Source organism: Lissotriton helveticus, chromosome 4_1, assembly GCF_964261635.1.
Source record: "Lissotriton helveticus chromosome 4_1, aLisHel1.1, whole genome shotgun sequence".
Taxonomy (NCBI): domain Eukaryota; kingdom Metazoa; phylum Chordata; class Amphibia; order Caudata; family Salamandridae; genus Lissotriton; species Lissotriton helveticus.
The window spans coordinates 35,842,939-35,856,408 of NC_136063.1; positions in this window are offsets into that span (position 1 = coordinate 35,842,939).

Consider the following 13,470-nt stretch of genomic DNA (forward strand, 5'->3'; position numbering starts at 1 on the left):
CCTTGGGCGATTGGGGCAGTTGGATTTATTAGCCAACGGGGGGGGGGGTTAGTTGTAGTGGGGCCTTAGTCAGTTTAATAGTTTCCTTCAGATCGGTCCCTCTAGTTAATGGATGTTTTTGATTACCAGTCAGCACCATGTCATGGGTGGAATCTGGGGAGCTGCTCATGCTCCCACAAGGTTCACCTTTCCCACGCGGCATGCAGGGTCCTGTGTCAATAACCCTAGCCTTGATTGCCATTGGGAGGGACCTTGGTTGGTCTTTAGTGTTGGGGGCATAATCCTCAAGTCAATCTACTCCTTCTAGGTTACTGTACCTATTTGCTGTAGGAATATTAAAAATGGGTTCCCTTTGCCAGTACAGGTCCGGGGAGGTAACTTAGAGTTGTTGGCGTCATCTCTCCAACCCCACTCATAGTGCCTTATATCTTGATGGACCCTGTTGGGGGGGGTTAAAAATAACCCAGTGAGAGGACTTGGGTAGTGCCTGATTGTCTCCCGTCCTCTCTAATTAAAATTTCTTGGTCCATCAGAGGATTTCTAAAATGAATCACTATGCAATCTCCATGCAAGTCCTTAGGTCGCCTGCCTATCCAACCCACTCTGCGTGTGGTTAAAATCTCTTCCACATGGTCATATCTGAAGTGCCTGAGGTTAGCAAGCAAATGGACACATTTATTCTTTAGTTCCTGATGCGATTCGTATTGGTCCCTTCTGAGTTCAGGTATGCCTGCAAGGATAAGAACACATGGGGTTGATGCAGGAGGAAGGTTAATGACTGGGGGGGTTGTCTTTTGTGGCTTTTGTACGTGTGGGGGCATCCACCCCTGCCTGCTGTCTATTTGGCTGCTATTGTCTTCTAAGTTTGTGAGGTCAAGGTGGACAGTTGGCTTGATTAAGTGTGATGGTTAGTGGCCTCACAATACTACCGCTTGTAGAAGCCTCCAATTGATGTCTCTCTCTATTAAATACTAATAACGGGGGGTACTCACTGGATTTGGGGTCTGGAATGACCACTGCAGTAATTACAGTGGTCTGGTCTTGTATTCTAGTTTCGGGGCCTACGTTACCATGTGTTACCCTCCTAGTACTTGTCCAGTCATTAAAAAGTAAGGTCAACCTATCAACCCTTTCTAGAAGTGGTTTGAGTTCATCCTTAACTATGTCCCTCATTTGAATCTGCAAGTCCACCACTAGCTTTGTGACCCACACTGGCTGTTCACTTGTTATCTCTATGCTGTCTTCTAGATCACCATTCCCAGTCTTCCCGTTGTCGAATGTCTCTCCTATGGGCTTCTTACTTCTTGCTACTGGTTTGGCTTTGGGTTTAGATTTCCCTTTTTTACCAGGTTGAATGTGTATATCTGCCCTAGTTTGCTCAGGGTTAACCACTTCGATTATTGATGTTTGTTCCCTAAGAGAGTTGGTTATCGAGACCCCTAAGATTTGTGAATTTCTAGGGTTGGAGTCAAGGACAGTTGTCTCTCTGTCCACTTGATTTCTGTGGCCACGGCTACTAGACCCTTTTCCAACATCCTATCAATAGAAGTCGGTTTGGTGTTAGTTTTAGGCATAGGCGGGGCCTGTTTCTTTTCAACGCAGACTCGTCTCCCCATTCTGCAATGTCTCTAGGTTGGACACTAGCGTTGATGGGGGGCTCAGATTGAGAGTGGGCACTGGTATTTAATATTGCAAATACCCACTACAAAACTCTGTGGGGATACACAACCAGCGTGCACTAGGTTACCCGGTAGAGGAACCTATAATGGGGGGCACTATCTGGGACCTAAGCGCTTGGGGCACCTGATTCTATGAACAGAAAGCCAATGGGGGAAACCACTGATGTTTTTTTTTTAACATATGTAAATAAGTAGACATGTACATGTACAATCCAAAGCTACTCAATATTTGCAGCTAAAAAAAAAATTAAAGGAAAAATAGCAGTGGGACTGTAAAAGCGATCAGGTGTGCACATGCAAAGATAAGTGCAAAGTGCAGAGTCCAAGTTTGTTAGCAGCATAAAGTCATTTGGGGTGCAAACTGCAATTGGATTAAATGTTTCAATGTGTGTCAGTGGTCAAGGGGTTCCGGTGCCTACAAATTAACAGCGCTCAAAGGCCACAGTCACGGTACCTTACTTGTTGATCCCCGATTGATCCCGGGATTTGGAAGTTAGAGGGATGGCCCAGCCTCCTCCGGCCTCTGACGGGCACGGATTTTGCCCAGGCATGCCCGCGAGTGTCCCGTGCTGCGGAAGAGCCTCGGTGATTAAGAGAGTCTTTGGTGCCCTCAGGTGACGTGCGTCACCTGCGCTGAGCGGGCCTTCTGGGGATTGTTGTTTTCTTCTTGACTTATCCCTAGCCATTACCCCCATGGCGGTAAAGCGCTACAAGCAGCGGGGCTCACATGGCCGTTCCCCTCACGGCGGTAAGGAGCAGGGGGGGGATGAGTGACCAGCTGTTCCCCTCACGGCAAGCTGGTGAAAAGAGTGGCACGTCCCGCGCTGCTGGAGAGCCTCAGTGATTATGAGGGCCTTTGGCACACTCAGGTGACGTCCTTCACCTGCGCCGAGCGGGACCTTCTGGGGAATGTAGTTTTCTTTCTGACTTCCACCTAGCCGTTCCTCTCACGGTGGTAAGGAGCAGGGGTGATGAGTAACAGGTCATTCCACTCATGGCAAGCTGGTGAAAAGAGTGGCGCGACCCGCGCTGGGGGAGAGCCTCGGTGATTATGAGGGCCTTTGGCGCCATCGGGTGACATGCTTCACCTGCGTCAAGCAGGGCCTTCTGGGGATTGTAGTTTTCTTCCTGACTTCCACCTAGCCATTCCCCTCACGGAGGTAAGGTGCTACAAGCACTGGGGCTCCAATGGCCGTTCTTCTCATTTTCATTGTAATTGTAATTTCTATTTATATAGCGCATTAGCACCAACGGTCTCTAAGAGGATTCTGCTTTGGTCCTGGTGGGAGAGTGGTAGATTACCCTGTGCCCCATGCCTCCCAGAAGAGTATGGTCTTGAGTATTTTCTGAACGGAAGTAAGGAGTGTTCCTTTCGTATGTTGTCAGGCACTTGTTCCAGATTTGCGGGATGATGGTGGAGAAAGCTCTTCCTCCATGGGAGGACAGACGGGAGCGGGGGCAGACCAGCAAGCTGGCCCTGAAGAGCGGAGCATTCTGCTTGGGATATAACTAGCTAGGCTGTTTTTGATGTAACTAGGGGCCTGGCCAAAGATGGATTTGTGTGTGATGCAGAGGCTTTTGAACTTCGTCCTTTGCCTGATCGGAACCAATGTAGCTGGCGTATGAGAGGTGTGGCGTGCGTGTGTCTGGGTACTCTAAACACCAGTCTGGCTGCACCCTCATGGCGGTAAGGAGCAGGGATGATGAGTGACAGCCATTCCACTCACGGCAAGCTGTTGAAAAGAGTGGCGCGCCACCTCGGTTCCAGGCTACTCAACCTCTGAAAGACTTTGACCATCACTTGGTCACCGGCATGAAGATCATGTCCATCACCTCTTGACCTGACAGGAAGAGCTTCTCGAACCTGTTTGTGAATAGAAAGCAAACTGTCAGTCAACTGTGACAGGTAGTCACTTATCAGCACACATGGTACATCATGTATAGGGCTTGGCTTAGGAATCCCCCAAATGTTCATTGGCCTTCATAATACCACCTCATACGGTGTGAGGCCAGATCGTGTATGTGGCACCAATCTAATGGACAACAACGCCACTAACTGAAGTTTGAGGGTAGAATTGTATCGCTCCACTAACCCTGCTGATTGTGGGTGAAAAACTGCTTAGTTTGGAATTCTTTCAAAACATGCTCAACAACTTGCCCAATGAAATGGGGTCCGTTTTCACTCCACAAAAATTGGGAAACACCAAATCTAGGGAAGAACTCTTTCAGAAGCACTTTTGCTGCATTTTTGTAGCGTATGCCCCTATCTATTTATTAAAGGCACATACCACTACTATAACATACTTCAAATTATTACAGCGTTCAAGCTGGATGTAATCCATTTGCAAAACCTCAAAAGGTGCAGTTGGTGTTGCAAATCCTCCTCTCGGAGTTCGTGTGCCCTTTCCAGGATTATATTGGAGGCTAATCAGACAAGACTGGACTATCTTTTTAGCCATGCTGGCAATTTCAGGATGATCCCAAACTTGTGTAAGCAACTTCACTGTACAGGATGCTTCCACATGAACCGGCCCATGTGCCATGTAAATCAGGCTGCAGGTAATCACCATTTAGTTATGTCTTTATTCCTCCAGCAGCCCTCATCATCCAATGTTCCTTCCTTAGACCATTGCTCTAGTTCATCTGCAGAGGCAGATCGCTGCATGTCCAGCACTTCTTTCCTGGCATCATGCCAACGTTCAGCCTGTGACTTCACCAAATACACAGATGTAATGCTTCTCTGCATTGTAGTATCACGGGCTGTGTGATCCGCAAAGGCATTGCCCTGTCCTATTTTATCTGTCACTTTCTTGTGTGCGCTGCACTTAACAATCGCTACTTTCTTAGGGTATGTCAAGGCAGTAAGGAGATTATGCACTAATTCTCCATGCACTATTTGTGTCCCATGTGATGTAAGGAAGCCTCTTTCCTTCCAGAGTAACCCACATTTTTGAGCCACCCTGAAGGCATAGCGGCTGTCGGTGTAAATGTTAACAGACAAGTCAGTGCTAAGCTCACATGCCCTCATTAATACTATCAACTCAGCTGCCTGAGATGACTTCTGTGGATTGCGAGCTGTCTCAACTACTGTCTGAAGTGTTGTAATTGCATATGCAGCTGATGTCGTGCCATCTGGCAGTTTCAAACAAGACCCATCAAACCACAATTCCCCATCAATACTTGAAAGGGGCGTATCCTGCAGGTCAACACAACCCTTTGTTTGTTCCTCAGTATGGAATATACAATAATAGGACTCTTGCGACTGAGATTGAGCAGCTGGGAATGGCAGTAGAGTAGCCGAGTTAAGAGTCGAACATCTTTTCAAGGTGATATGTGGGGCCAAAATTGTCAATTCATAACCTGTCAAACGAGCACTAGGTAAATGCAGCGTTTTTGTCTGGTTCAAAAGGGCATCAATGGCATGGGGTACTAACACAAGCAATCTATGTGACAGAACTATTGCCTCACTCTGATGAATGGACATGACTGCCGCTGCACCAGGACGAAAGCACCCTGGTCAAGCATGAGCAACTGGATGAAGGACAGCTGAAAAATATGCACAAGGATGCTGCTTATCACCATGAATTTGTGTTAGAACCGAGAGAGCACAACAGTCCCTCTCGTGCACGTAAAGTGTGACGGCCTTAGTGTAGTCTGGATTGCCTAATACTGATGCAGAACATAGCACTTGACGCAGTTGACCTCGCAATGTCCAATTTCCTTACAATAGGCACACTGACTGTAAGACAAAATAGCTTGAGGGAAAGAGGGTCTGCTAGGACAAAACATGGCACATCCGCCTCTACCACCACCTCTAAAAGACAGACCATAAACCTGAGCTAACATAACCTTTGTTTTAAAAACCTTAGCCTTTTTATAATCCTTGCCCTTAGCTTCCAATTCCTGAAATTTATAATACTGAGCCATAAGCAAAAGAGAGACTGCGGAAGATGTAGTCCATGAACTCTTGCTGGCCTTTAGGTAACTAGCTATTCCTGGCAACATATTCACGACAAATTTGTCAATGAACAGATGCTTTCCCATGTCATCTGTCAAGGATCGCCCACTAAAGTCATGGAATGTCTCCTCAAAACGTGTAAAGAAATCAGAAACGGTTTCAGGACGCTAGCATAGTCCAGCCTATCTTTTTAGGAGGTAATAGCCTTTGGGAGATATAATATCTCTTGTTGTGGTTTCTGTGTGGGCTCCCTTTCTGAATCTTTTCTTTCTATTTCCTTCCAAATATCTCCAAAAGCTGCATGATCATCTACTTTACAAATAGACCTCCACATATCAGGGGGTAAAATAAGCCCGAAAAACATAACAATATCAGGCCAAGTCATAGTGCAAGAACTAATAGCTCCTTCAACTTCCTCACAAAAAGCAGCAGGGTTTTTCGCGGCTCAGGCAATGCAGCTTTAAGAGCCATGAAATTGCTCAACTCCAAGGAGCATAGACCCAATTATAAACTATATATCCCTTCACATTAGTTGAATCTTTATTGTCAATATTTCCTGCACCCCTAGGAGGGACATATAAAGGCGCAGCTCCATACATTGGTTTCATGTGAACTGTAATATTCTTATCTGTCCCTGGATCTTCATCCTGTGGCAGGGGGGTTTGAACTATTTGTTCAGCTGTAGTAGCTGCCTTTTTCTCCTCTCCAAATGGAACGAATCAGTTCATAGTTTAACCACGCATCTAATTAAATCGGCCACCTGGGAAGGGAAAAAATGACAATCACTCAACTGTTTATGATCAGATTTTATTATCAACAGGCTCTAATTCTTTGGAATGTTTCCTAAAACTTTGATACCTTCTCCAATAAACGACTCTGTAAATTACAACTGCTCTGATTCTGGTCATTGCTGAACATTTGCTATAATGTCTGGAGCACAAGCAGTACCACAAGCTGCTTTATGAGCAGTGGATCTAAGAGTGGCCGTACGGGTCAGCGGTCAAGAAGGAGCGAGTCTGCCTTTTACCTTCTAAAACAGTCCCTTTCTGATCGAGAGAGGATTTATCATCATCAGAATCATCCTCAGGAGCAGAGGGAAAAGTATATGGAGGCGGAGATTGATCTAACAAAATAAAATTGTCCTGTGGTTTATTAAATAGAGGATAGAGAGGGCGCCAGGCAGGGTATTGGCCATTTACCTGTAGATGATGCTTCCTATCCTCTTTCTCTCTGATTTCCTTAATTTCTTTATTTTTCATTTCCTGCATTTTTGTATTGATGTTTTTGCGCAGCTCTACTTCTACTAAAGCTTGCTCTTTCCTCACTCTCTCTTGCACTTCTTTCTCCCACATTCGTACACAGTGAAACATATCTGGTCTACTTTTGTGCTTAAACACACACTGTTCCACATACTGAATTTTTTTAAGATCAAATCGGACCCTTCACCTGTCAAGCCTGCAAATTCACCTGCCTCAAACCCCGTCCCCCGCCCGAGAAAGAAACAGCAACAACAACCACCACCTCAAGTGCATCCTCCTCAACACCCGCTCCGTTCACAAGCACGCCATCCAACTCTGGGACCTCCTCGACTCAACAACACCTGACGTCGCCTTCCTCACGGAAACCTGGATGAACGCCTCCTCAGCCCCCGACATCGCCTTAGCCATCCCGGATGGCTACAAAATCACCCGGAAGGACCACATCAACAAAACAGGAGGAGGGATCGCCATCATCTACAGGAACACCATCGGCATCACGACCAACGCAGAAGACATCATCTCCTCCGCCGAACACCTACATTTCCAGATCCACACCCACCCCCAGACCACCCTCAGAGGAACACTCATCTATAGACATAATTCAGTGAAACCATCGCCGACGCCATCAGCCCGCACGCCCTAGCCTCACCAGAATACATCCTCCTCAGAGACCTGAACTTTCACCTGGAGAACAACAACAACAACAACACCACCACCCTGCTCGACAATCTCGCCAACCTCGGACTCAAACAACTGGTGGACACCCCGACCCACCTCGCTGGCCACACCCTCGACGCCATCTTCACCGCCAGTAACCACGTCGCCTTCAACCACTCCACAGGACTACACTGGACCGGCCACAGCTGCATACATTTCACATTCAAGAAGACTACCTCTCACCACCACACGCATCGGATCACCCGCAGATGCTGGAGCAGAGTCACCACTAACCAGCTTACCACGTCACTGAGCCAGACCCCACCTTCTGACACCAACATACCCTAAACCAACGACTCAGCTCTCAACTTCGCACAATGGATCACCAACTGCACCGACGACCTCGCTCCACTGAAAAACCCCAACAGCAAAACCACCTCCACAAAACAGTCATGGTTCACAGACGCCCTCAAAACCGCAAAGAGAACCTACCGATCACTTGAAAATACCTGGCGCCAAGAACGAACGACAGAAAACATGACAGCCATGAAGGCCGCCACCCGCGAATACCATCAGCAGATCCGGAGCACCAAGAGAATATTGTTCAAAGAGCAACTGGACAACAACACCCACAACAACAAGGAACTCTTCAGCATCGTCAAAGAGCTCTCCAACCCCAACGCCAGCAACAACGACATCACCCCTTCACAAGACCTCTGCAACTCCCTCGCCACGTTCTTCTACCACAAAATTGCAGACATACACGACAGCTTGGGACCCAAAACTCCACTCCAGGACAGCAAACCAACGACCCCCGGCATCACCATCGACTCCTGGACCCCCATCAGCACTGAAGACACCACCCACGTCATGAGCACCATCCACTCCGGCTCCCCATCCGACCCTTGCCCCCACCACATCTTCAACAAAGCCGGCACCACCATCGCACCCCACCTGCGGAATGTCATAAACAGCTCCTTCATGTCAGCAACCTTCCTTGAAAGCTGGAAACACGCAGAGATCAACGCCCTCCTGAAGAAACCCTCAGCAGACCCCAAGGACCTCAAGAATTTCAGACCCATCTTGCTCCTCCCCTTCCCGGCTAAAGTCATCGAGAAGACTGTCAACAAACAGCTGACTGCATTCCTCGAGGCCAACAACTCGCTCGACCCCTCCCAGTCCGGATTCCGAGCCAACCACAGCACCAAGACACCCACATCACAGCCACAGACGACATCAGAACCCTGATAGACAACGGGGAAACAGCTGCCTCATCCTCCTGGACCTCTCAGCAGCCTTCGACACCGTATGCCACAGAACTCTAATACACCGCCTAAGCAACACGGGAATCCAAGGAAAGGCCCTGGAATGGATCATCTCGTTCCTCTCCGGAAGAACCCAGAGAGTCCGCCTCCCCCACTTCCGCTCCATGGCCACCGAGATCATCTGCAGCGTCCCTTAAGGATCCTCACTCAGCCCAACACTCTTCAATATCTACATGAGCCCCCTTGCCACCATCGCACGAAAACACAACATCAACATCATCTCCTACGCCGACGACACCCAGCTGATACTATCCCTCACCAAGGACCCAGCCACCGCCAGAACCAACTTCCAGGAAGGGATGAAAGAAGTAGCAGATTGGATGAAGCACAGCCGTCTCAAGCTCAACTCGGACAAGACGGAAGTCCTCATCCTCGGACAATTCCCATCTGCCTGGGACAACTCCTGGTGGCCATCGGCGCTGGGAACCGCACCGACACCCACGGACCACGCACGCAACCTGGGCTTCATCCTGGACTCCTCCATCACGATGACCAAACAAGTTAACGCGTCTCATCCTCATGCTTTAACACCCCGAGAATGCTTCGAAAGATCTTCCGGTGGATCCCCACAGAAACCAGAAGAACAGTCACCCAGGCCCTAGTCATCAGCCGACTGGACTAGGGGAACGCCCTATACGCAGGAACCACCGCCAAACTTCAGACGAGGCTCCAGTGCATACAAAACGTTGCCGCACGACTCATCCTCGACATCCCTCGCCACAACCACATAACCACCCACCTGAGAAACCTCCACTGGCTCCCCGTCAACAAAAGGATCACGTTCAGAATGCTAACCCACGCACACAAAGCGCTCCACAACATGGGCCCCGACTACCTCAACAGCCGACTCTTGTTCTACACCCCCACCCACCAGCTTCGCTCCACTAGCCTCACCCACGCCATCGTCCCACGAATACGCAGAACCACCTCCGGAGGAAGATCATTCTCCCACCTGGCAGCGAAGACCTGGAACTCCCTGCCCACTCACCTAGGACTGACCCGTGACCATCTCAGCTTCAGGAAGCACCTCAAGACCTGGCTCTTCCAGCAGTAGCAGCACCGCCCCCCCGCGCCTTCAGACCCTCACGGGTGAGTAGTGCGCTTTATAAATGCTTTGATTGATTGATTGATTGACCCATTTATTAGCCATCGCAGATCAGGATCCTTTTTGGTGTATTTATTCCACAGTGCGCTGTACATTATGGAAGAAATACAGTTTTTAATGTACATATGCCTATTTGGTGTCCCTTCAGGGGGAGCCGGCTGACTTAGTTCTAAATGCATTTTTGTACCTCCAAGAAAGCAACACATCCTACGAAGCGGGCTTGAGACAGGCATGTCAAAAGTATTATAATAAATATAATATTATAACAAAATACTACGTATCGCAAATACAGTACCGTTCAAGAATTCACAAGTTAGAGAAAAATCTCCCCATTACCTGCCCATATAAACTGCAGTTTATATATTACCCAAACAAAACCAAATATTTGACCAAACAAACAAGAAGTGTTGCATCTAGCAGTCTTACTAAACTAAAGTCTCCAGCCTCCAATTGCCAAGCTCTGAATTGACCTACTGGTCTCTGTAAGACGAACGTCAAAGGCATCTCAGTCGGGGACCAGCACCACATGAAGCGTCAAATCGGGAAAATCTGAAAAACACTTTGGCCTGCTAGGACAAGGGTCACCTCACACAGTGTACATCCACAGCAAGATTCCAATCCTCCATCAAGACCACTCCTTTGGGAATCCGAGTCACCTATGATCACAAGTGACGGGTGCCAATTTGTGGGAGTGAGACTCTCTAGAATCCCACCAGTGCAGGGATTCGCCCTTCTGCGTACTCAAGTCCTTGGACCAACAAAATTGAGACTGGCATGGAATCTGTAATATTAAGAAAATAGTTTATTATCACTGATGATTGGGACTAAATGGATACATAACCCTCGGGCAATGTATGAGGCAGTACATGGAATACAAAAACCAAGGTGTTCATGTACTGTAATAGTTGCAGGGTAAGCACGGGGGCTCAAAAAGAGGCGGTACAAGTATAAACAGGAATCTATTCACATCTAAGGACTAACAGAAATTAGTTAGTCAATGAGTAGGAGGGGTTACATGAATACTGACTTCAGTAAGGATAGCCTGACAGTTATAATAAAGACAGGTACATTCCTGCAGCTACAGGCATTTCCGAGCATGCGCAGGGCTCTATCTCAGTGCTGAAAGAGCTAACTCTAGATGATGACTCAGGCGTAATAGAGAAGCAGGCAACAGTGAAGACGAAGAAGCACATGGCAAACATGTGGCTAACAAAAACGGCTGCCACAAAGGAAATGGCTTCAGCTCATGCTAACAGTGATATTTGCCACCTTCCACGAAGCCAAGAATCCCCTAGGAAACAGCCAATATCATTACCTGGTGGGAAAGCGAAGGGCCCCATCTTGGTCTTGAGTTGGACACCCTGCAAGAGATGTCAGACCACTGCGTGGAGTGTCTGCGTGCAGGGACATCAGCGTGGAGTGTCAGTGTCTTCTGTCAGCATGGACGTTTTCTCCTCTGATTTGCCCAGCAAAGATGGTGCACTTATATAACCAAAAGGTCCCCTCAGGGTATCTACCTAGATGTATCATGATGCTGTGGGCCTGTCATGCAAGGATGATGATAGCGGTGACTTTTGTACAGAGTTATGATACAGAAGATGTTGCGCTACTACAAATCCTCATGGATAATAAATTAGGCTAGTTTTCTAAGAAAACCACACAACATTTATTCATCACATAACTAGGTAAAAGGTCAGCACCAGAACCATTAGATAGAGCAAGGTAGGACCAATGTAGGTAAAAGGTCGTGCAACTACCTAGGCCTATATTGGGGTACATTGGGGCTCATAACACCTACTCATCCTCCGAAGGACGATAAGATAAAATAACAACATTTGTCTGTCTAAGGTGCATAAAAAACATTTGTTAAAAAACTGAATGTAAAAACATCTAAAAACATGGTATATGTACACAATTTAAAAAAATGCTCTATAAGTCCTCTAGAAAGTCAATATAATGTTTAGATCAACTGAGTCATCAAAAGCCATGGAGCTCAGTAAGAGCAGAAGAGAAAAAATATAACAAAAAAGTATGTTTTCAAATTCCAATTTGGGATGTTTTTGAAAAAGGCCGAATTGTTCCCATCACACAGAGAGACAAATATTTATGTCCTGTGTGGGAGACACAACATCACTGTTGCTTGCCTTTGCAGACAACAGTCTACGTAACACCTCTTGGATCAGGTCAATGGAGCAAAGGGGATGTTCTCCAGTTCCCACAGCAGCAGCTTAGGAAGCACTTGACACCTGTGAGCCTGTTGTAGAGCTGGTGTCCATTCCGAAAAGAGCTGAATCATCTTGTGGTGGCTCTTACAATGGCAGACGAGGGAAATGGAGGTTTAATATGGAGGATGTTACGCAGCAGCTTTACATCAGGTACGAATGAAAGTGAGCTAGGAGGAGAAAGTGTTTAGATAGGAGAAGAAGAGCCGGTTGGCTTAAAAAAAGATAAACAAAGATGGTGGGCTATGTCGGGATTGAGTGAAGTCACATGATAAAGGAGGTTGTAGAAGGGGGGATGTTTGCGGTTCCGATAAGCATTGAGAGGATTCTTTTGATGATTTAGTACGAGAGGGTGATTTTATTAATTATGTTTTGTTATGTTATTGGGGTCATATTAAGATGATCACAGGCGTCATGGGACATTTACGATGAGCTGGGATATAATGGGTTTAGTTAAAGTCACGAAGCCACATTGGGCACATTAATGAATTGCATTTTTGAAGTATGATGTTTTTTTTAAAAAAGAAGTGATTCATACATGTATATTTTAACATTATAGATACCCCTGACGAAGGTTTTACCGAAATGCATTGGGTGTGACGTAATTCTTGTATAATGTGGAGGACTCTAGATTTAGAGCATTGCGCATGTTTAGGCCTGGATGGGCAATCATGAAGTAATTATACGCATAAGTTCATATGAATTTCTTGGCCCTGGCGTGACAATGAAACTTGGATAAATCATGAAAATAAAACATGGATAAATGTTGAAAAACTTTGGTGAAAGTGAATCATTGGTGACACTAAGTACATACAGCTGTGCAACTCTAAATGAACTGCAAGGTGCGGGACATCGATTTTCAAATTTATATGTAATGCGTGACAACGGAGCACGCAACGAATGATGCACGCTAAACTGGATTAAAGTTAAAAGGAATCAATTAGCAAAACAAAAAACTGGGAGTGATTCAGTATTCTGATGGCTCTTAGAATGGCAACATCAACAGGGGAATACGCTGAGGACACTGTAATATGAGGGCCTTTAAGGGGTCCAGTAGTACGTCTATGTCCAGAGGTGCAACAAATGGAAGTGTTAGACATATGTCCAAGATTCATTTGTATCTGCAGAATAGGCAGCAGACCACAGGCAAGCTGCAGTCAACCCAGACTGATGTGATTGATAGGAACCAATGCTCACTTGGCTCCCGAAGCCGAGGTGTGCCCTGATAGAGTACCATGCGTCCACAGCAACGTCACACCAGGATT